Below are 24977 nucleotides of genomic sequence, written 5' to 3' on the forward strand. Positions count from 1 at the left end.
CGCCACAAAAGTGGTGTGATGGCCCTCCAATACTACTTCCCCGCTTAACCGAAAAAACCGCCAATTGTTCATTCGTAAATGAACCCACTATAAGTAATTGTTTTTCTATAAAAGGATGCAAAGCCCTCTTTTTACCCTTTTCCACTCATTTTCTTTGTAAACTTTGAAAACCTTTGCGAATCCTGCAAACACCGAACTCGCCAACAGACCTCCAAAATTCGCTCCAGAAGACACTGCAGACAACCCAACTAACCTCTTAGTCCATACCAGAACCATACAAACCTCTACAACTACTGTGAACCATCAACTTGAAGCCAATTCACCCAATTCCAGGTATTTCACCATAGAAAACTACTCCCCGTTCAAATTTGGAAACGTTCTGCCTGTCAAGTATTTTCATTAAGTAAAATTGATTGAAAAATACTTTAAATTTGAAAACCTACGACCAAACCCTCTGAAAGTTTCCAATTTCTATTCAGAACCTTTGAATAAACCCCCAGAGCCTAATTCAAATTCACAAGAACCGAATAATGGCTGCCCCTGTCTCCATGAACGTCAGACCTGTTACAACTCCAGATTTGGACCTGGACCGCCTTCCCCTGGCTGACAGGGATTTCCAAATTAAGGATACAAGTGCATCAGAGCTCCTGCTCAAAATTCATTGCTTGAGCAAAGACAAATACCTAAACCATTCAGATGACATTGGCCTTTGGGAGTCCAATTTACCCAGATATCAATTCCCCCAAGTACATATCTTCCCAGAAATTGTCCATATGTGCCATGCATGCTACATCCCTAGCCACAGAGCCATCATGTCTCATGACCAAAAGGTTTTGTTTACTATAATAGCTGAAGCCATCAATGAAATATTACATTTCCAACCGAGGCTAAACCTAACCCCACTCTGAATTGGAGATCTGATAGACCAGTACACGAAGTTAAGTCTGTCGAGATTGGCCCAGTTACTCCAAACTTTCATTATAGAAGAAAAACACGTTCCTAAAGATCCCCCTCCATATATGTCAGCTATTTTCTATAGAAGGGGCAAGAATATTGTGACCATGATATCATGTATTTTGGGTTACACTACAAGTGAACACATTGATGAGCTTATACTTGCCTTCATGTCCATTTACACCCCAGGACAACCTCCTGCAACCATTTATGATTATGCCTAGTTCATAGCTGATAGAATGCATGAGCAATTTATTAGAATGAGCAAATGAGAGAGTATTCAAATACTCATCTGTATTGTACCACCTATTTTTGTATTATCAGTCAGATAGGTTTCCTTTCACTCTCCAGAAGCTTGATACCAAACGCCAGCCCAGGTCTGTCATTTTCTGGACCCCACTGTTCCACAAATTTGGATCACCATACACCTATTCAAATTTCATAGATTATTTTGTTCATCCAGTCATGACTATGCTAACAGGAAATCCTCCACCTAGGATAAGTCCAGAGATAAAAAGAGTCGTCCAACTATCCAAGCAAACCAAAGTGGGAGATTGGTACTTTTTCCAAAACCACACAAAGATAAGGATCTATCGGTACTAGCTTGCACCATATAAACTACCAAAATACCTCCCTATGGGTTATTTGATTTGGAGTATTATACAAAAATAATGAACTCAGATGAAGTCAATTTTTTTTCGGCCAAGAAGAAAACCCAGTTTAGAGTCAAAAATAAATTGGGCCCTTTCATCTATAATTCTAGGGAAGTAGGGGAGGAGGCAGATCTCATTTTGCAAGAAATGAAATTCCAAAAAAGTTTCATGTGGAGATATGACCCTCAAGGATTCATGACCAGACTTAGGAAAAAGGTCAAATTGGGGCCTTACATTCATCACCCCATACCTGAGATAGAAGCATATTCCAATCAATCTGAGTGGTTGCAAAACAATCTTATTGATAGAGATAGTATAAAGGTAGACATTGAAAATACCTTGATTGATTTAGAGAGGTAGCTTGATGAGATCTCATTTTTGCAGGTACCAGAACAGCAAGAAGCCACCATGAGTACCCCTCTTATCATGAAGACTCCCCAAAATGAAGAAAGAAATCCCAAGAGAAACAGAGAGGGAGCTTCCACTTCAGGCATGGATACATCTAATGTACAGTGTGAAACCAGTCACAACAAAAGGAAAAATCTCAATCTTGTTTTTGAACAGGAAGATATAGAAGGATCAACATAGGTGACCAACACTGAGTTGGACAGAAGCAAGGGCACAACCACATCTGAGGAGACACAGGAACCATCCACATCACAAACTCAGATTTTGGAAAGGCAACTAAGTGTGGAAGTGTCTTCACTCAGTAGACCTGCTGATAAGGACCAAGACATAAAGGAAAGGTACAAAGACATTAAAATGAGGAATGAGAAGCTCAAAGCTCAGACATATGCTTAATATTTGAAACTCACTCCCACAAATCAAACAAGGTTGATGTCAGCTTTTGACATCAAGGAGGGAAAGATTTAAATGTCCTTTATCAAACCTACAACACAACAACCCAAGACATCATCAGACTTCAAGAGGGTTGATTTTGAAGTATTGGCAAGGGATATTCATCCCATATACCAAATAGAACTACATAAACAGGCTAGAGAGATGATATACTCCACCCTTACAGGTAAAGCCATAACTGCCCATCAGCTACAAAACTCATTGAATAATATATCGACATAGTTTCAGTTGGAGAAGGCCTCCTCACAGGCCAAGGATACTAGGATTAAGTCTTTGGAAGACTTAGTTATTGAGTTGGGACATGATCCCAAAGATATTAAAGCTATAGAGAAGCTCATAAAGAAGAAGAAAGATGATATTTCTGCACTTAATAAGCAATTAAAAATACCCCAACTGCAACATCCTCAAACACTGGAAGTTTTGGAAACTGAACACAAGCATGAGGAGTTGATGGACTCGGTCCTACAAATTAATGATCAACTAAGGGAGAGAGAGAAAGAATTGGATAACTTGATCCAACTAAAACAAACTGACATTGCCACAACTTCCACAAATGTCATCCCTACAATATCTACAATAGTCCCTTCCACACTGGAAACTTCACTAGCACCTACAACTCCATCTGCCACAACATTTCCAGTCATAGCAGAGTCTAGAACAACAGGTACATTAGGAGAAGAGGCAGAAAAATTAATCAGAGCCATGAATGAAATGTCAATCTAGGCTACATAAATGAACAAACTAAGAGAAAAGGTGGCAAGTTTAGAAATTGATTACAAACTTGCCCAAATTATGCAAAAGGAAGAGGCACAAAAGGCCAATAGAATGAGTGAAAGAGTCAAAGCTATGGAGAAAGACCTAACATTGGAGAAAAACCTTGGACAAGCCAAGGAATTGTCATGGGCCAATATCATTGACTCTATCAATGATATTTGGCCATCTATTCAAGTTATTTTTGAGCAGACAGAATTGATAAAGATAGCTATAGAAGCTATTTAGAAAGTCAAGGAGGAATTGGCAGACATGCATGAGGATGCCAATAGACTCATCCACTTCCTTAACAACAAAAATAGATATGAACTTCATGAGCTAGATATAGAAGACAAAACTGAAACCATTTTGGAAATAAGGAAGATCCTTTCCAAAATAAACCTAATGATAAACTTGGAGGAAAAGTGCCAGAACATGCAAGTAGCCATTGATAGATTCATGGCTAAGTTCCAAATTTTGAGGGAGAAAGGATTGGCTAGTCCATTGGGCATTAATGAAAAACTTATGACAAAACATGACTATGATAAGAGACTCAGACAGTTGGCTAAAGAACAAGCTAGCACTTCAACAATAAAAGCACTGTCAACAGGCAACGTTTTGTATAATATATTTGAGAACTTGTTTTTCCTCCAGCATGAGGTAAAACACTTGTTCATCACCAAGACAAATTTTGCCAAGTATACCGAGGCTGATGAGATGTATAGGTGAATGATGAATGTCAAGTTACTTGATGCTGAATGGTGGAAAAATATGACTGATTTACTGTAATAAATTTATAGTAAAAAGGTTACTATACAGTAAAAGTAGAACAACCAGGTAAACAGATGAAAATAGGTTAGCATTCCAAAGTGTATTAGTGTCAAAGAGTGTCAGGTGAAAGATAAAAGTTAAATAAGATTCCAGCATGAAAGACCACAACAACAAAGCAGCATAAAGGGCTTAAACCCAACAATAAAAGCCAACAACACCACAATAAATGGGACAACATGAAAGTAGTTAAATAGCTGTCTCTATCTTCTTGCAAGAAGATATTTGTATTTCCTAGATTAATCTCAAGTTAGTTTGAGATATTTTGTAATAATTTTTGTATAAATGCTTCACAATTCGAAGTATGTAGTGTGGATTCTTAGACATTTCTATAGACTTCTTTATCAAAAGTTTGTAAAGTTATTGTATCACTAACTGGACCAACAAGCTGGATTGATGAATAAAGACAAGATATTTCACAGGATTCATGTGTTGAGTGAAGTGTAAATAAGTATTTTCTCACGTTGATTGTTTTATTTCTTAAAAGTTTTTCCACAATGTACATCTAAATCTGAATTCTATAACATGGAATGATATCTCAGAATTTGCTTAATTGCACTGTTTTAACTGTTATGCATTTAAATTTTTTCTATTGATATTTAAGTTAAGGAATTCTTAATTGATCCTTAGTTTAGGTTGTCTCTTTATAATATAACAAGGGATTCTTAATTGCCCTTTGTTTCTGATTAACCTCTGTTCCTCGTTTAAATCCCAGTCTAAGAATTCTTGATTGCTCTCTAACCCTGATTCAAACCATTTCACCCCACTGGCTCAAAGACCTACACTCTACACTGCTATCTTTCCCTTTGAACATTCCCTTTAGTGAGTTAATTCCAGTCCTGCTGCCTTTCTATTTACTCCATAGCCCAATGGTCTAAAGACATCATTCTATCTATCTGTTTTAAAGATTCCACCATCCAATATTCAATACAAATCAAAAACCCCCTGAACATTCAGAACTAGCCTAAAATACCAACAAACAAAGCTAAATCATATATAGAGATCCCTCTCTGAGCCATATGTTGGCTAGAGCCTATTCTTGAAAGTTGGTTTGTGGTTACCTCGGTCATTTTCTTTCTTCTAATAACTTCTAGAGAAAATTCTAAATGATAACATAGTGGTGACTCCACTGGGGAATTCAAATACTCAGTCCTAATAAAGCTTTAAGAAAATTATAAATCTACATTCCGAGCCTCTTAAAGTCATTTGTTAGAAGTTATCTTTAAAAATTTCACAAAAAACAATTAAAAATTTGAAATTCTGGTTTCTAGGAAGACTCATTTTACTAGGGCTAACCCAGATCCAAACCCTGCCCCAGTAGTTGATAATACTAACCTAATTTCAAGAAAATCCAAAAAAGAAGAAAGTTCAGTTAGCTAGATACCATTAGTTAAAGATAATTCATGTCATGATGAATGGTTATTTTTAGAAGAACTTCCCTTTGATGTGCCATTTGATCTTTCATTATTTAGAACAAAATCTGAAAATGCACTCAGTGAAACTGTTCTAGATCCTAATTTCATTGTAGACCTTAAATTTAAACAGGCCAACAAATCAATTAATGAATACATTTTGAAATATCCACAATCATCCATTAATATTGCCACAACCCTTGAGCTTTCTGAAAAATTTTCCATTACTTTGAGTTCACCATTGTTCCATTCAAATTCATCAATAATACCTTCTGAAGTCCATCATTAACCATCACTTATACCTACACTCCTTCACCAACCTATCAACACCCACTCATCACCTACTGGTCCTGGTTCTTCATCCACTACTACATCATCTCTGAGTACCTCAACCCCACATCTTAGCCTCTCCCAACTTACAGCCATGGAAAATAGATATGCTCCTCTTGTTTTACCTGCCCAACTTGGTGCTATGCTAGCAGACTACCAAAGTAAAATTTTCCAATTTGATGGCACAGGACATTACATTGCACAACAACATGTCAACAAGATAATAGATTCCTTCGAGTTGCACGAGATTGACATAGATAATGTTCAAATGAGACTCTTTGCCCAGACTTTAGTTGGTGATGTTAGTAAATGGTTTAGAGCATTGCCTATTAATAGTATTGACGGTTTAGAAGCATTTCACCAAAATTTTTTGAACAGACGGGAAAAGAAAATGAATCCCCTGCAAATCCTTTCAGAATATGAGAATATTAGAAGAGGACCTAATGAAACTGTTCAAGATTACTGCACCGGATTCAATAATATATATAATGCCATCCCAGTTAATCTTAGATCCCCACCTAATTTAGCATTAATAAAGTTCCCTGATGGTTTTGACACAGATATGGAATACCAACTTAGGGAAAGAAACGCCCCAACATTAGAAGAAATGCAAAGTGTAGCTGTTAGTGTTGAAGCTAATTTGTTAGCCAAGAGGGCTAGAGTTAGAAATGAAAGAAGAGGAACTGCAAAGGATGAAGCTTCACCCTCTGACATTAAAATAGATGGTTTAGCCAAAAGTATGGAAAAACTAATGGATAGAATAGACAATATGGAGAGGAAACCCCAATGGGATAACCAACAAACACCTCCAGTTAGAAACCCAAATTTTAGAAAAAACCAAAACATTGGGAAAAATGGATTGGATCATAACATTAGGCCTCATTTTCAAGAAAATTATGCAAAGACATCCTAGCTATAAGATCTAGAACAAGATACAAAAATTAACCTAATGGGAATAAATGATGAGGACACTGATTTTCTAACCAAAGATGAGCAGGAACTGCATATGATACAATAATTACAAATCCATTTTGGAGAGTCATTTGATTACAAGCAAGGATATGAATCTGCCATTTTTGAAGTACATAAACAATACAATCTAAGAATCAAAAAGAATGATGATGTCCCTAACCAAACCAAGAGAACAATACAAATTCAACCCAAGAAAATAAAAGAAGCTGTTGGGTCCCTATAATACTAGTGATTACCCCATTACTATTGTAGTTATACCCCTTATTTATATTGTTGTGCCCTATTACCCCCCTATTGTTGTTAGTATAACCCACTTATTATATTGATGTACCCATGTAGTGCCCATATTGTTACTATTGTGCCACATAGAAGCCCACTATTGTTATTGTTGTGCCCTATAATATTATTGTTATGTAGGCTTTGATTGTATTGGGACCACTTAGACTCCTATATATAGAAAGGAGGTATTTTCATTTGTATCATCCAAGAATTGTTCATTTATGTAATGTAAAGGAGGTTGCCCCCTCGAAGAGGCTGAATTCTAAGGCGTGGATCTCTCTTTTCTATCTTTTTGTGAGCTGGTTTCATAACATTTGGTATCAGAGCTTTGGATTCTAGGGTTTCGCTGCTCCAAATAGGTCATCGTGGAATTTTCGCTATAACTTTTTTTCTGTGATGTTTCAGAAGTCGCAAAAAAAAACCCATTTGAGAAGAATTGGCGCTGAACTTTGGGTCCGAATTTCAGAGCTTTTGGCGTGATATTTTCGGAGATATGATCTGAGGAATTTGTCCTTTTTGCAGACTCCTGAATTACATTCAAAACAGGTGACCTAGGGAAAATCGTCATAACTCTCTCTCTGAGGATCGGATTGAAATTTCGTAAAAAGGTACAAAAAGAGGACGGACTGTAGTTTCTTGTGGGTGAGTTTCAGATTCAAAGGTTGAAACAGTGACTCGTGGCACGTCGTACAAGTTCGCTCTACTGAACCAGTCTAAAAGCAAGTCACTGTGGGAGATTTCACATAACTCTTCCTTGGAGAATCCAATTGGGCTCAGACTTGTGGCATTGGAAAGAGGACGCCGAAGGCTACTACAGATACCAATTTTAGAACTGGATGATCCGAAATTACAGAGATACATCAGATTCAATATCAGGCTTCTATAAAGTGAAAAAAGGTGTGTAGTTTTTTTTTAATTTTTTGTGTAAGCTTGGTTTAACGGAATTCAAAAGGCATAGTAAAGCATTATTATCGGTAACTGATGCCCCGAGGAAAGAAAATGAAAACACCTAGTAAGGAACCTGAAAGCTCTAGCATGACTCATGAAGAAGAGGAAGAAATTCTACATGATATATCAAAATTACAAGAACAAGTGCAACAAATGTCACGCTCACAAAAGCTAACAGAAGCTAAGATAAGTGGTGTGGAATCTAAGATAAATGGCGTGGAATCTAAGATAAATGGCATGGAATCTAAGGTAAATGGCATGGAATCTAAGATAAAGGGCATGGAAGCTAAGATGGATGGCATGGAAGCTAAGGTGAATGGCATGGACGCTAAAATTGATGGCATGGATGATAAGATGGATGAATTGAAGAAGTTGCTACAAGAAAGGGTCACTAATGGTGAAAAGGTAGTAAAGGAAACTCACGATGAGAACAAAAGAAATGTTAATCATGATTCCATAGACTCTAATGTTGGATCGAAGACTCACCATGTTCCAAAAATCGATATGAGGAAGTTTGATGGCAAGGATCCCACCACATGGATATTACAGATGGAGCAATTCTTCGATCTCAATAATGTGCAAAACCCACAAAAGGTACGTACGGAAACTTTATATTTGGAACCAAATCAGTTTGTATGGTATCAATGGCTTTGTTCTCATAAACAATTTATCACTTGGGCAATTTTTACGGAAGAATTGATAGCACATTATGAGGATACAAAAAGCAACACTTTTTTTAGCCAATTGATAAGTCTCAAACAAAAGGGTTCAATAATGGAGCACATTGAGGAGTTCCAAAAATTGAACATAAGGGTAAAAGATATTCCAGAGGAGCATAGGATTGATGTGTTCATAGGGTCTTTAAAGGATAATATCCAACATGATGTGCGCCTTTGGGAACCTGATTCATTAGAGAAGGCATTCAGATTAGCAAGAAAAATGGAAAGCAAAATTATGGCAACTAGGAAGCATACCGTTCACAACTATAAAGACGGAAGTGTTGTTGCCCATAGTCTTCCACAACCTACAAGGTTGACACCACAACAATTGGAAGAAGAAAGAGCAAAAGGGCTTTGTTACAATTGTGATAGCAAATACACAAAAGGTCATAAGTGTGGTGAGAAGAAATTATTCTACATAGATTGTGAAGAGGAAGAAGAAAAGGAGCAAGAAAGGTCAAAAGAAGAGGATAGATTCCAGGAACAAAGCCTAGATGAAGAACAAATAAATCCGACCATATCTTGTAATGCATTAGCGGGAATTACCACTCCTCAAACCATCAAGATAGAAGGACAAATCAAGAAAAAAAAGGTAATAGTGTTGATTGATTCAGGAAGCACCCACAATTTTATTCATTGTAGGGTAGCTAAAGAATTGAATTTCTTCCTATATCCAGCACCAGAGTGTCAAGTGATGATTGCAAATGGAGGAACAATAAATTGCTCTGGAAAGTGCCATAATATCAAGCTATCCATGGGAGAATATGTATTGACTAGCCCAATGCTTTCCATTCCAATGGGAGGTGCGGATGTTGTACTAGGAGTCCAATGGCTACAATCCTTGGGTACAATAGCTTTTAATTTTCAAGAAATTTTCATCAAATTTTCTTCAGAAGGAAAGGAAGTTGAATTAAGGGGTATTGCAGGGAAACCAGGAAAGATAATCAGCTCTCATGGTATGACAAAGCTTCTAAGAAAGGAGCAAAGAGGTGTAATTGCACAATTATGCTCGCTAGATGTTTCCACATTGGAATCATCTATTTCTCCAGATCTCCAAAAAGTCTTGGACAATCATTCCAAGGTATTTGAGACTCCCAAGGGTCTCCCACCTATGCGTGATCATGATCATGCTATTCATCTGATTCCAGGAAGTGTTCCTCCAAACATCAGGCCGTACAGATATCCCTATGTCCAAAAAAGTGAAATTGAGCGTATGGTTGCAGAAATGCTAGAGGCTGGTATAATTCAACCGAGTCAAAGTTCTTTCTCAGCTCCAGTAGTATTGGTGCACAAGAAGGATGGATCATGGCGCATGTGTCCAGATTATAGGGAGCTCAACAAGCTCACTATTAAAGAAAAGTTCCCCATTCCTGTTATTGATGAATTACTAGATGAATTGCATGGATCAATTTACTTCACCAAGTTGGATCTTCATTCGGGATATCATCAAATCAGAATGAAGGTTGAAGACATTCCAAAAACGGCATTTAGAACTCATGAGGGTCATTATGAATTTTTGGTCATGCCTTTTGGCCTTACCAATGCACCTTCAACATTTCAAGGTTTGATGAATTCAATTTTCAAACCATTCCTTAGAAAATTTGTGTTAGTATTTTTTGATGATATACTAATCTACAGCAAGTCTTGGAAGGATCATGTTGAACATGTTGACAGGGTGCTACAACTATTGGAGGAGAAACAATTATATGCAAAAATATCCAAATGTTTCTTTGGAGTCCAGGAGGTGGAATATTTGGGTCATATTGTATCTCATGAAGGAGTTAAGGTAGACCCTAGCAAAATTAAAGCCATTAAGGAATGGAAAATCCCCACATCCATAAAGCATCTGCGAGGATTTCTTGGGTTGACAGGGTATTATTGCAAGTTTGTTAAGAATTATGGGAGAATAGCAGCACCTCTAACAACATTATTGAAGAAAGATTCATTTTCATGGACTCCGGAAGCAACAAAGGCCTTTGAAAATCTTAAAGAGGCAATGTGCCAAGCACCGGTCTTAGCTACACCGGACTTCACAAAAACCTTTATTGTGGAATGTGATGCTTCAGGAAATGGAATTGGTGCTGTTCTAATGCAAGATGAAAGACCCATTGCTTTTGAAAGTCGTCCAATCAAGGGAAAGTTTTTAAGCAAAGCTATTTATGAGAAGGAAATGTTGGCAATACTCCATGCACTTAAGAAATGGCGACCCTACCTAATGGGAAGACACTTCAAGGTAAAAACGGATCATGATAGCCTTAAATACTTTTTAGAACAAAGATTATCCTCTGAAGAGCAACAAAAGTGGGTCACAAAGATGTTGGGTTATGACTTTGAAATCATCTACAAAAAAGGGAAGAAAAATGTGGTGGCAGATGCACTCTCAAGAAAGGATGAGGATGTGGAAGCATTGTTGTGTGCCATTTCTATTATCCAACCAGATTGGATAAACGAAGCAAGGGAGGAATGGAAGAATGACGAAGAAGTATGGGCACTTATTCGAAAGATACAACAAGATTCTAGTACTTTTGATACATTTAGCTGGAAAAATGATTCGTTATGGTACAAAGATCGCTTATACCTCTGTAAGAATTCCCAGCTAAAACAAAAGATTCTTATGGAATTGCACACTTCTCCCTTAGGAGGGCACTTAGGATTTTTAAAAACTTACCACAGGGTTAAGAAGGAATTTTTTTGGGATGGCCTTAAATCAGATATTCAAAAGTTTGTGGCAGAATGTTTGGTTTGCCAGCAAAATAAAGTTGAAACAATTAAGACACCGGGTCTATTACAACCTTTATCCATTCCAGGCCAACGTTGGGAGGAGGTTTCAATGGATTTTATCACAGGTTTACCCAAGTCTGAGGGAAAGAGTGTCATCATGGTGGTAGTTGACAGACTTACCAAGTATGCACACTTTTGTGCATTATCACATCCATTTAAAGCCAGTACAGTTTCTACTGCATTTATGGAAACAGTTCAAAAGCTACATGGAAACCCAAAGATTATTGTAAGTGACAGAGATCCCATTTTCACTGGAAATTTTTGGACAGAATTATTTTCTTGTCTTGGTACTCAGTTAGCTCATAGCTCATCTTATCATCCTCAATCTGATGGGCAAACTGAGATAGTAAACAAATGTTTGGAAGGATATCTTCGTTGCTTTGTATCTGATAAACAGACACAATGGGTCAAATGGTTGCCTCTGGCTGAATGGTGGTATAACACTTCCTTCCATACAGCAACAAAAATGACCCCATTTATGGCACTTTATGGGTATCAACCACCATCCATCACATCATATTTAAGAGAAAATTCTAAGGTTCAGGCAGTGGAACATCACATCGAACATCAACAACAAGTCCTCCAACTCTTAAAGGATAACCTCGTGTTGGCACAAAATAGAATGAAACAACAGGCAGATCAACATCGCAGTGAAAGAAGTTTTGAAGTAGGTGATTGGGTATTCCTACGGCTACAACCATATAAGCAAATGTCCCTAAAGCAAGCTAAGAAGGATAATAAATTGTCACCAAAGTATTATGGTCCATACAAGGTGTTGCAAAAGATTGGTACTATGGCATACAAATTGGAGCTTCCTGCAGCTTCTCGATTGCACCCAGTCTTCCATGTTTCATGTTTAAAGAAGGTTATAGGTGACAAGCTTCCAATTCAAACAATATTGCCAGAACTTGATGAGGAAGGAAAAATTATACTGGAACCGGAAGCAGTCACAGAAACGAGAACTCGACAACTACGAAATCGATCAATTTCAGAGTATCTTATCAAGTGGAAGAACTTATCCGCTGAAGATTCCACATGGGAGGATGAGAATTTTATGCAGAAGTATCCAGAACTACTCAAGCGTTGAGGACAACACTTTTTTGAAGGAGAGGGGCATGTTGGGTCCCTATAATACTAGTGATTACCCCATTACTATTGTAGTTATACCCCTTATTTATATTGTTGTGCCCTATTACCCCCCTATTGTTGTTAGTATAACCCACTTATTATATTGATGTACCCATGTAGTGCCCATATTGTTACTATTGTGCCACATAGAAGCCCACTATTGTTATTGTTGTGCCCTACAATATTATTGTTATGTAGGCTTTGATTGTATTGGGACCACTTAGACTCCTATATATAGAAAGGAGGTATTTTCATTTGTATCATCCAAGAATTGTTCATTTATGTAATGTAAAGGAGGTTGCCCCCTCGAAGAGGCTGAATTCTAAGGCGTGGATCTCTCTTTTCTATCTTTTTGTGAGCTGGTTTCATAACAGAAGCCCCTTGTTTCAAAGATCCTCCAAATTCTCCCTAGGCAGAACCCAAATTATTCTGGCCTTACCATTGTAGATATAACCTCTGATGAACCTTATGCTAATCAACCATCCACCTCAATTCCACCTGAGGAACCAGTGGACAAAACTCAAAATATTAGTTTTGAAAATCCATCTAAGGAGGTCCCAAATAAAGGAAAAGAAGACAAGCTCGCTCAAGTCCCTGCTGCAAAAATTCAAAACCCTCAAACAGAAAAGTCCTCTTTGCCATTCAATTTGGGAGCAGAGATAGCAAAGCTAAAGATTTCAGTTCCCTTAACAGAGCTAGTCAAGAATGAAACTTACAAATCATAGATAAACCAGACTTTAAACATTGCTGAAAATGAGGATTCGGTCAACCTGTTTAATGACCAACTAAAATTCATATTTGGTCTAGATGTTAATGGAAAATCATTAGAAGGAGGAGTTCCACCTTTTTACATCAGCATTAGTATCCATGATAAAATTCTACACAATGCAATGTTTGATTCCGGGGCCTCCCACAACTTAATGCCCAAATGAGTCATGGAGAAATTAAACCTAGACATTACAAGGCCTTATAAAGACTTATTCTCATTTGAATCTAGTCAAGTAAAGTGTCTAGGTTTGATTAAAGACCTGTGTGTTACATTAGTTCAATATCCTGCCAAAAAAATCCTTATGGATATTGTAGTTGCTGACATCCCACCAAAGTATGGCACGCTGTTATCCAGATCATGGGGAGCCAAACTTCAGGGATCCTTACAACTAGATATGTCATATGCAACAACCTGTGTTTTTGGACAACCTAAGAAACTATACGAAGAAACCTTAATGAAATATATGGTTAGTAGCCAGGATCGACCTCAAAACTTTCCCATCTACTCCATACACTTAGATATTGATTCTTTTATCCTGTATAATGCCGATCAAACACAATAAGGAATTTCAGACAGTATTAATACATAACCAAAAGAAATTGTAGTTTCTACAGAAAGTGAAACTAACCAAACTATAGAACTTTTCAATGAACAAGATGGTCAAATTGCTATAAATGATAAAAATTTTGTTGCACCATATAGTGAAAAGGATGAGCATGAGATATTATGGCATCTTGAATTTTATGGGTCAGTCAATAAGTTTGGAGCAGGAGTAGGAGTGTGGATATACAATTTGGAAAATAATCACTCAAAAGGCCATGCATATAGATTGAATTTTAAATGTACTAATAATATGGCCGAGTATGAAGCACTAATTTTAGGTCTTAAGTTAGTTAGGAATTTAGGAGCTAAAAGAGTTTCTGTGATGGGACTCTCGGAACTAATTATAAAACAGATTGATGTTGTATATATGACAAAGGACCCTAGATTAAGTTGTTATAGAGGAACTATTGTAGAAATACTTAATACTTTCCTAGAAAAAAGCTTGCAGTAATCCCTAGAAAACACAATATGCAAGCCCATATTTTAACAATGTTTTCCAGCACCTGCAAATTACCCTTCCAACCTAACCATCAATATACTGCTGAAGTTAGGCACAGACCTGTAATTCCAGATAATTTGAAGAACTGGCAAACATTTTGTGATGACAAACAGATAAATAATATGACACTTATTCACAGCGATTATCCCAATTATACACTATTTGCGGAATGCATGCATAATACATAACCTCCTCTACTATTGATAATCAATTTGTAGTATTCAGAAACAATCACATGCGCACATTGAAGCATCAATCACACATATCAACACAGTATATCACGGGGAAAGCATACAGCTGAAAACCCCCAACTATCTATATATTATATTGATTGCGAACATGTAACAATACATAGTACAATACTCCTCGCAAGTACTCAGTACTATCTCCACCTGTTACACAGAAACTAGCTCAGATCTGAATCAAGTCACAGGTTCAAATCTCCTCCGCTTTCTGCCTACCTCCACTACACAATCCTGCATGAGAATAGATGAGAATGGCTGATCCAAACTCGTATTTCCTTTGCTGAACCACGCAATCCTCATTGGAAATACTCAATCCATTGATTGTGCAAATCTCATGCACAACTATAGTCACAACGGATAGCTGTCTTGCCCTTTCACTCACCTCTAACACTTGTGTCCACTGAACTGTCCATGCACTGAGTTAACTGATGTATTCTTTAGTTGATTGATGAGTTAATAATTAGAGAATTAATTAATAATTAATTCACATCACTCATCACTAGTGTATTCTGCAGTTAGACTAAATACAACTAGTTCAACTAAGTCAAACTGAACACAACTCCATCAACTCCTCAATCAACTCCACCAAACTCAATCACTTGAGTTCTAACTGAAGTCCATCATGCAATAGCTCAACTGACCCATAAGAAAAGCATATTTCCTTCTGGAAGCTGCATGTGCCACATCCGTAGCTTGAACTGAAGTGCTCCAAGAGGATAAGATAATGTGTATAGTCCAAATATTATTAAGAGCTAATAATATTCGATGCTCTATTTTTAGCCTGTAGTCTAAAAATAGACTCCGCCCATATGTCTAAAAATAGAAGTCCATCTATTTTTACCAACATGACTAATCATCCACAAATAACATCCTGCAACTCATAGACCATGATCCATATGTCTAAAAATAGACTTTGCGCCAAAAATAGCCTGCAGGCCCACTTAGTGAAGGTGACTCCTTTCCACTAAGCTCCATCATCTTGTTGCATTTTCAACACTCCCTCTCAACAAGATATGGATTATCTGCAATCGCTATCCTGCAACTCTGGAATGTTCTGCATGCAACACATTTGCCCGGTCCATTTGCTCCAACAACACTTGGAACAAAAACACTCCCAACTGACCACTCTGTTGGGTTAGGAACATACTCTGATGCTGAAGCTCTACTTGCTGCTGAAAAGTTCTCCCTCTCTGACATTTGCGCTACTGCAACATCTCCATGCATCTTGCACCATTGCACACTTTTCTATGCCACCTAGAACTGTGCAAAACACTTGTGCCTCTCGCATTGCTGCGACCTGCTAGCTATGTGCTGTCCTGGGATTCCCTGCACTGTCGCTCTCTTTGTCGCTCCATCTACATCTGTCTCTACCCAATCAATCAGTTCCTGCTACTCCACATCGGGGCTCCCATAGCAAGGTCTCATCCAAGAGGTTGGGTACCTCAAGGATCCTGCCCCTCCTCCTTGGGACGATCAATCCACATCACCCCACCTCCTACCTGGAGGTATGGCTGCATGCGATCCCTCAGCCCACATGGCTCGAATTTTCCCCCTACTGGAGGTCTCTGCATGAGTAGATGTCTCTACTCGATCTCCTCTCAGTTTCCCTTGTTGTGGCTGCTCCACAACCTCCTGAAGCTGATGCACCAATCGTGGCTCCTCCACAATCGTCTGAGACTTCTTCTGGCTCTGCATGTTGAGAGGTAATATATGCTCCCTCTCAACCACCAAGTCTCCACTAGTTGCCTCACTGATCAAGGCTTTGCATGCATTTTGAACCTCAAGAGCATACAAGTCCTTGACCCGCGAACCAATCTACTTCACCTATCTAGTGATGATGTGTCTAAGGAAAACCTTTCCCTTACTGAAGACTACATCACAGCCTCTGTCTTCCAGCATCGCAATCGACACCAAGTTTCTCTTCAGTCCTAGTACGTACTTGACATCGATCAAGGTTGGGCGAGCTCCATGCTCCCTCTGAAAAATAACCGTGCCTACACCTGAGACACTATACTTCTCATCATTACCCATCGCTATGAGTATCTAGAGATCTTTCTCTTCCAAAGTACTGAACAAACTCTTGTCACCGGTCATGTGGAAAGAAGCTCCACTGTCAAGAAACCAACCACTTCCCACCATGGATGAAACCATGCATGCGAAGAGTGTGAAATCCAACTCAAACTGTGAAATTCAGACGCTGTATGATGCCAAAATAATTTCACCAATCAGATTTTTTGATTGGGTCTCAAACTTGGTGCCAATTAGAAAGAAAACTGGTGAGATCAAACTCTGTGTGGATCTTAGAAACCTCAACAAAGTGTCACTAAAAGATAATTACCCTCTCCCCAAAATGGACCACATTTTACAGAGAGTAGTTGGAGCAACCAGAATATCATTGTTGGATGGGTTTTCTGGTTATAATCAAATCTTGGTTCATCCTGATGACCAACACAAAACTGCCTTTACTACTCCTTGGGGCACACTTATGTATGTGAAAATTCCTTTCTAATGAATGTAGGAGCCACTTTCCAGAGAACTATGGATATAGCCTTTGCAAAAGAAATTCATGAATTCCTTGTGATATATCTAGATGATATTACTGTATTTTAAAAATCTGAAAATCAACATTTGGATCATCTGAGACAAGTTTTTATTAAATGCAGGAAATTTGGAATCTACTTGAACCCCAAGAAGTCTTTGTTTGGGTTAGAAGGAAAGTTTTTAGGTCATATAATTTCAAAATATGGTATAAGAATAGACCCTGCCTGAATAGAATCCATCTTGCAAATACAACACCCTAGGAACATTAAACAGTTACAAGATTTCTTAGGAAAAATTAATTTTCTTAGAAGATTTATATCTAATCTAGCAGAATTAATTAGATCACTAAACAACATGTTGAAAAAATATTCCACCATAAAATGGATTGTTGAAGCTAAAAATCCTTTGAAAACATTAAACTAGCCTTGACTAAAACACCTGTGTTAATCAGTCCTAAATTTGATAGAGATTTCATCTTGTTTTCCTTTGCTTATGAGTACACAATTGGTGCAGTTCTGTTGCAAAAAAATGACTAGGGCTATGAACAACCCATTTTTTAAGGGAATAAGTCCCCTAGGGCTTTGGGTCAGAACCCTAGCAGAGCAGGAGTAATCTACAGCAAGAAACAAGCATAACACTCAGGCAACATGCTTAAACAAACTAACTATGCGAGGATGAACATACTTGGATGCCCTTCGTTTGGGTAGTTCTAGCCAGGGTTAAAACCCTCAGCAACTCCTAATTATATTCAAACTTGCAAATCAGCCAATTCGAGTACACATAGCAGCATATCAATAAAGCATTATAGTGAAATCAACTTTATATCATATAAGTAGATGGTTAGTTATACATTGAAATAGTCATTCATATATAAACCATAACAATAACATCAGATGCATAAACAAAGTTGATATCAGGAACAAGACAATGTTTCTTTTTATTGTAGAAAACTATAAAAAACATGGAAAGAGTTCACCCGAGTCTTCCTCTTCTGGCTCCAAGCGGAACTGTCCTCCAGGTCCATCCAGTCCCAGCCTTCAACAACCTCCTTCCATAACCAATACCATGATATCTCCAAGCATGTGAGAGAATATCAAAACTCAAGGAAACAAGGGTTTCCTGAACTTGGGGAAGTGCTTGAAGCACAAGGATTCTTCAGACTTGATCAAGGGATAATCTCAGTATAGTAATTCTATCCTTTCTCTCCTCCTTAAGGCCTTCCCATTGAAGTCTTTTTATACTTCTCCCAAATTAGTTTTTTAGTTGGGAAACAGTTGGGAATAGTTGGGCCACGGGCACTAATAGGTAATCAACAGGTAAAACCTGTGATCTCTGCCCATAGTTAAGGAAATTTAATTTTTTAAAGTGTTTTAACACATATACGCGAATTGGGTATAGACTGACCTGCGTGTACACACTTTTAACACAGGGAAAAGTAGCGTACAGGGAGTAAAACATTGTTTTTAAAATATTTGGACCAAGTCTGGAAGGAAGGGTTGCCCTATGTCATAAACCAAGCATCACAAATACAAAGGGTGATATTTGGAGCGATAAAAAATGCCCCCTAATATATGAGGTCAGAAGAGGTACATGATGGTCAAAATGTATTAAGTATATGGAAAGGAAACCTATCAAAAACTGAGAAGGACTTCACCAGATTTCAGCTTGCCAAGCCAGCAAAAGAAGATTAGAAAGAAACAACTATCTGAGGCGGGCATACCCATGCTCAGAGAAAGTAAAGCATGTCTGCATATCAAGTACAAGCAGATCCACTATGTATACAAGTATAAGGAACTGAAAGTACATAACGGATCATCTAATCATGATCGAACAAGTACATGTCTGAATATCACATATAAGAAGATGATCAATGAAGCTCATCACTGATGTCAAAAAATGATCCCATTAGTACCAAATGAACATGATGGAATAAGATGATACTACATCGCAACTCGGATGCCAACATACAGGGTGTCGCTGTGAAGGACTACAACATATAATGTGGAATGGTGTCAACTAGCAACAACACGAGCAACTGACAAGTGAACCAAAGAATGCTGATGCAACTCGAGGTCTTCACCGACCACCGTGGTACATTTCTACACAATGGGAATAAATGATCTGAAGTCGACCATGTGAGAAATCGTTTGATTACCAATCATTGATGTATATCGTTAACAAACGCGAGACTACTCACCGATAATGAAATGAGAGTCAAGGTACCCAGTACAATCTAACAAGTGCAAATAGATGAGCTGAAGTCGAACATCTGGAAGAATCTATCAATCAGGAGACAACGATGGTTTCCCACTGTCGATAGTGAAGGATCTGCCACTGATGACTGCAAACCCCAAGGTACTGCCAAATGGACTCTAGACCTTTGCCCCATAGCAATGAGTCGTAGTCGATGGGGAAAGATCTGCTAGAAGGAAGGAATTAATGCATCCTTCATCAATCTAGTGTGAGTGTAACCTGTAGGCCAATAATGTGGAAGGAATTGGACGAAAAAAGATGTAGTAACCCAACCGAACGACGTTTTCGATGTACACAAGATGTAGCTAGCGCACGATAGAAATCCTCTGAACCAACCAATAATGAAAGCTGACACAGAGGTGAGGAATCCACCAATAGGGTCAAATGGAAACCAAGGCACTGCACGAATTCCAATGTGTGATAATGGAAGCTGATGTCGAACACAAGGGAAACCACTCAGTCAAAGACCCATGATACTGATCGATGTTGAGCACAAGGTGACCTATCAATAATGAAAATAGGGCCAGGGTGCGGCTCTAGGCCTATCCTTAGAGCAATATGTCATCGTCGATAAGGACAAGACCTGCTAGCAAGAAGTCAATGGAGACCTTCTCAAACCAGCACAAGTAAAGGACCAATATAGCTGATGTGATGATAGACAAGACACTGACAACCAGGGATGGCCGACTAATAAATAGGTCAAGAGACACCGTAGAGAGGTCGACTCAGGCTTACTTCCCTTGAAAAAATAACGACTCAATGATGACCACGCGGCAACATATGATAACTCTGTATAAGTTCTTCATGCAGGAGGCACGAATGAACTCTCCATATGATTGGAAGAGATAACCAATCGGAGGAGAACTGACTCAATAACAAGGTTACGCCGTACCTAAGTCAAACTAAATGCCGACCAAATGGAGGAGAAACTTTCTTTTGAGTGCTTTGTTCAAGGGTGACACGACTGACTCTAGCTGCCAACAATATATGGAAATGTTGTCCCGTTCCCACTCTTTTTGGAATATGTAATTTTTGTCTTTTTCTTTAAGCTGGAAAAAGAATAAAAGAATGCTATAGTACAGTGGAAAGAATGAGTGTCCATGAAACAGATGATCTAGTTCCTGGGATGGGAACATTCCTATGCTCAATGCAGGGAGGCGAAGCTGGTCAAGAACACTTAAAGGGATGTTCCTTCCATGGGTCTGAGGGTGTGTCAAGTTGCAAAAGCTAAGGGATTACAAGTTTTATTTTGCAGAAGACATGGTCAAAAAGTGGCTTAAACACGAGTCCAAGTGAAGCTGGCTCAAGGCCAAAAGGTGAAAATGGTTAAAATGCAATGCAGTAGTACAACTCAACACGAAGGACCCTCTAGGGTATGAGGCCATAACAAAGCGGAGAAGAACAGAGGAATGAGTCTTCAACGCACAAGTCATAGCGGGACTAGAGAGGACTCCCGAGCCTACTTAACAAAACAACATGGGCAACCAATGTCGGTGAGGTGCTAACTACGATGCCCATGTAAAGGATGGCTCTACCATCATGTCATGATTTAAAAATTGGCGAGTGAACATGGTTTACTGACCACAACAGGATGGGATCGACCCTATGGCAAGTGTATCGACAAATGGAGGCTAGTATGCAAAATGCAACAGAAAAAATGGCTTCCCTAACCTATATTCCAGTGAGTGAATGATACTTGCCATGACAGGTCAGCATTCATGGAACCGATGTGAAATTTCCGAAGAAGTGTCCAAAATGTCTTGAAATAACAACCTATTCCCGACAATCCAAGCTCACAAGTTAAAAGATTCATGAGACGAAAAAAATCAAGTTTTGAAAATTTTGACATTTTCAAAGCTTATAAAATGACTTTTTGACTGACCATTTCTACCATTTGTGTTGAGAGCAAAAGCTATGGAGAAAAAAGAGCAAACTTGCCCCCCAAAGAATTGGACCGTTCAAAATGCATCAAAATCATTAGGTAACCCCACATTCTAGCTTGCATTGATTTATGATTGTTTTTAGAAATTTTTATTGATATTTTACCGTAGGAATTTATGTTAAAAATTTCAACGCGGCGTATACACGTGTTGGATATTATAAACCCACGTACATGCAGGCCCTACACGCGACTATGTATGAAAGGGACCCACATATACGCGGTTTGAAATTTAAACATAAAAAACTAACAGTTGGAAATTAATTTTCTTTCAGGATGACAATCACCTGAAAAGAGAGGGAGCATGCTACCATTGATAATGAAGTTATGAACGATCAACAGGCCTTAGATGCATTGAGGGGATACGGTTTATTGAATTTTTTCAAAATGCCAAATATGAAGGCGAACACCCGCTTGCTTGAAATGGTAATCCACTATTGGAGTATCGAAGATGATTCTTTTATGATTGATCAAATGCCTTTGAGGATAGAGGTAGAGGATATTTACTTTATCACTGGTCTCTCTCGGAGAGGAGAAGTTTTACATTCAACTGGCCGAACACGAGGTAGTCTTTCAGTGGAAGACTACGTGCATATATACTGTCCGGGGCATCCTAATAAAATTGGAAGCTAAATTCCAATAAAAAATGTGGAGAGTTTGTACCTAAGGATCTTATTGTTCACCATAGCCAGGATAAACGGATTAGCCTTATTGCACCAAGCATCATGACTATCCATGAGCTTGGCCATGGAGTGTCTCACTACAGTTTTTGATTGGTGTACACCTCTTCTTACAAACATGAAGACCTAGTTGTACTCCATTAAGAAAGGAAAGACCAAAAACTTTGGATATGGGACCATTTTGTGCTCATTCTTCTTCGATAAGGTTCCAGGGCTACGTCCCAGAGTATCAATTTCTATCAGTAGCCCTTGAGATCATCGGATGGGCAGGTGGGCCAACCTGATGAAATGCCTTGGAGGCGGGGACGTGCCGAGGACTGCTTTCGATGATGAGTTCTTCTCCTGGTGGGAACAACAAATCATCACTGTGGATGACTATCCCTATGCTGGCATGGATTTCAGAGGAGATCCAAACTTGGTGCTGCCACCAAACGCCACATGGGGAGAGATAGGTAACCATTTTTTAAGTTTTATCAATTTTTAAGATTTTTTTAATTTTTATTTTTTTAAATATGAAAATGAACTTAAAGATATTTTTGATGGGATTAAAATACTGACATAATGATCATGTTCCAGATGTGGGTATGGTATGACCAGACGGATTTCTATGGCACAGACGTCGCGGAAGAGGTGTTGAAGAGGTGGTTGCAGAGACAGAGAGGGTCCTATATGCAGTCCAACGAAACTTAGTGAGATTGACTCATCGGGTACCGATGGAGGCCATAGAAGATCTACCTGAGGATATGTAGCACCGCGTGATAGGAGTGCCACGTGACTGGGTTTTCCTTTTTCGGTGTGTGACCAAAGTAGTAGTCACCTACTTAGCCGCTCATCCTGAGCCGGGTCATTATATATACTGGACATGATTATGGGCATTTAGTCTCGATTTTGTATATTATTTTTGAAACACTTTATGTACACATGGGTGATTTTATGATATATATACAGTTCCAGATTTTTGATGTTTGTTTTTATCTTGATGAATGAATAATATGACAATCTAATGCTTGATTAGCGATAGAATCCACTAATGAATTGTCAGATCGTGGAATGAGAAAATAAGTAATAAAAGAAAATGATCTTTGCAACACCCTCACTCTAAAAAAATGGAGATATAAATAAAGATCCTGAACCCCATAAATGTTATTCCTTTGTGACACTACTAGTTGTGAGTCAAGATACACTACCAATGAATCAATTCCATAAGAAATAGCTTCGGATAGTAAATTAATGACGACAGTATATTCGACAATATTATTTGACGTAGAACCAATACATACTCCCCTTGACACCATCAACTGACCAGATGGATAATAAATCACCCAAGCTGCGGAAGCAAGATTCCAAGTGTGCCGACTAGCACCATCGGCGAATCCGAAATAGACCAAGTCATCCATCAACACTTGCCAAAGCAGATAAAAAAAGTGTTGATATCACAAAAAACTCCTGATAGAATATGTACAAAAATACAAAATATACAAAGAAGCCATTTGCTCGGTCGTAACCTAATCAAAGTACTTCTTGAGGTAGAGCTCATTAGGGGGCTCCACCAGCTTGTTACTAGAGATTTTTATAGGTACAATCTTTGAGCCAATCAATATATTACCTTCGGCAGATAACCGTGTTGTAGCCAAAGGAACCATACAAACATCGCTAGTAGGCAGACTGGAAGACCAAGATTCGAATTCATGCAAAGGAGGACGAAAATATGAACAATGATGTAAATCTTTGAATGGTCGATCTACCATCGTCATTGCTTCGTCAGATGGAAACACTGTATCTAAGAAATCCATAGCAGAAGTAGAGTCAAGCGTCCAAGCAGGAGCCACATTACCATCTAACTCTTCCTCTGAAAAAGGGGTTGGATGGTCGTCTACAAAGTTATCGATAAATTCATATCTAAGTTCTGCGACAGACATAGAAGATGCTATTCCACCCACTTGCCCCTCATCTGATGTGGTCGAAAATGAAGGTAAGCTTCTAGGATTCGAAAAATAATGAGTTTAAACAAACTCTTTTTGTAAAGGCTCCTTAGAGGATGAAATCGTATCGATTCTAGCTGAAGGAGGGGGAAGATCAAATACACCCATCAAGGAAGAGTACATCCCAACTCCTAGATTCTCGATAGGTTGACGGGGGTTATCCACCAATGAAAAAGTAGAATCTGAAGTTACACGAGGGTCAACTGGGGTATAATCCAATTAATCAACCTTAACAATTTTCCCTTCATGAGGAAAACAAAGGACTCGAAACAGAGTCGAAACTACGACCATAAATCAATTCTGTCCTCAGAGGAGATTATAATCGAGGTTGGCATCAACGATTTCTACTTGGGTATTAATGACCTTTCCTCCAACACATATAGGGAAGGTTGGGATAATCCCATGTGGCCTATGAGAATGTCCATCAAATGTTGTCAGAAGAGTTGGTGAAGGAACAGCTGAGGGCATTCCAATGGCCTTCCAACATGACATAGACATTACGAATGTGGAAGCTCCCTCATCTATAACTATCCAAAAAATATTGGTTTTCCGGTAAGTAGGCTTTATCTGGAAAGCCATATGAGGAGGAAGTCTCTTTTTGACATTGTGCATATCAAAAGTGAGAGCTACAGAATTATTCAGATCTACTGCCCCCATTGTTGAAAGCAGAGCATTTCTTTGAGCTGGACATGTCTGGAGTACCTCTAAATCAGACATCGCACATAGAATCTGAGCCAGATCTTCTACAATGGAGTAGTTCTGGGCTGCCCTAGCATTAGGGTTAATAGTAGCGCACTTGGCGGAACCTTTCGGTATCTGAGGTATAGACTCGATAGAGGGTCACTCAATATGAA

At 38.5% G+C, this 24977-nt stretch overlaps 1 pseudogene; it reads left to right on the forward strand.

Moving 5' to 3' along the window:
- Positions 1–530: 530 nt before the first annotated feature.
- LOC149157053 (extra-large guanine nucleotide-binding protein 3 pseudogene) overlaps positions 531–24977 on the forward strand; it is an 80303-nt pseudogene continuing 55856 nt past the window's right edge.

This window comes from Pinus tabuliformis, chromosome 9 (genome assembly GCF_031772625.1).
Source record: "Pinus tabuliformis cultivar Carrire ecotype Pingquan chromosome 9, CPIR1, whole genome shotgun sequence".
NCBI classification, from domain to species: Eukaryota; Viridiplantae; Streptophyta; class Pinopsida; order Pinales; family Pinaceae; genus Pinus; species Pinus tabuliformis.